Here is a 923-nt window from a genome sequence, read left to right as displayed (position 1 = left end):
GACTTTGCCTAAGACTGAGATTAAGTCAGTGTCTATGAGCAATGACTCACAAATTGAATGATCTCAATTCCCCAGGCAAGAGACAGACTGGTAGAGTGGATGAAGATGTAAATCCAAATGTAAGTCCAAGATGTTGTATATAATAAATTCCTTTACCGAAAAGGAAACTTATAGACTAAAATTAAAGGATGGGAAACAATATTCCATGCATGTGGTGGTGTATGTCTGTAATCTTAGCACTTGGAAGGATGAGACAGGAGAATAGCTGTAAATTTGAGGCCACTCCAGGCTACATGGTGAGTTCAAGGTCAGCCTGTACTACATAGCATGACCTTGTCTCAAAAGAAAACAAAACAATACAAAAGCAAACCAAACCAACCTTTCATGAGTTTTCACATGGATTTTCTTCAAGATATCTTATGATATACAAAGAGAAGGAGAACTCCACATGTCATTCTTGAAAGCTAGCATAACTTGATTCCAATACTAGACAAGGATGCAAACAAAAAGAGAAAAATATACCAATTTCTTTAATAAATATAGATACCAAAGTCCACACCAAGATGATGCCAAACAGAATGCAAAAAAATCATTAAAATGTTTACACATTATGATCAAGTTGATTTCATCCCAGAGATGCAAGAATGGTTTCACATACACAAATCAATAAATGAAATAGATCACATAGGCAGAAGCAATAATAAAAAACACATAATCATCTTGATAGACACATAAAAAGCCTTTGACAGAATTCAACATCTTTTTATAGTAAAAACATTGAAAAAATAGGAATAGAAAGATATTATCACAATGTAATGAAAGTCATGTATGACAAACTAATTGGTTATAGTTAAATAAGAAAAAACTGACTGCTTTCCCTCTAAAATCAGGAACAAGACAAGGATATCTACTGTAACCACTGC

Source organism: Chinchilla lanigera, unplaced genomic scaffold, assembly GCF_000276665.1.
Source record: "Chinchilla lanigera isolate Chin_1 unplaced genomic scaffold, ChiLan1.0 scaffold00034, whole genome shotgun sequence".
NCBI classification, from domain to species: Eukaryota; Metazoa; Chordata; class Mammalia; order Rodentia; family Chinchillidae; genus Chinchilla; species Chinchilla lanigera.
The sequence above is the reverse complement of the archived record's forward strand: the minus strand, read 5'-3'. Positions refer to the sequence as shown.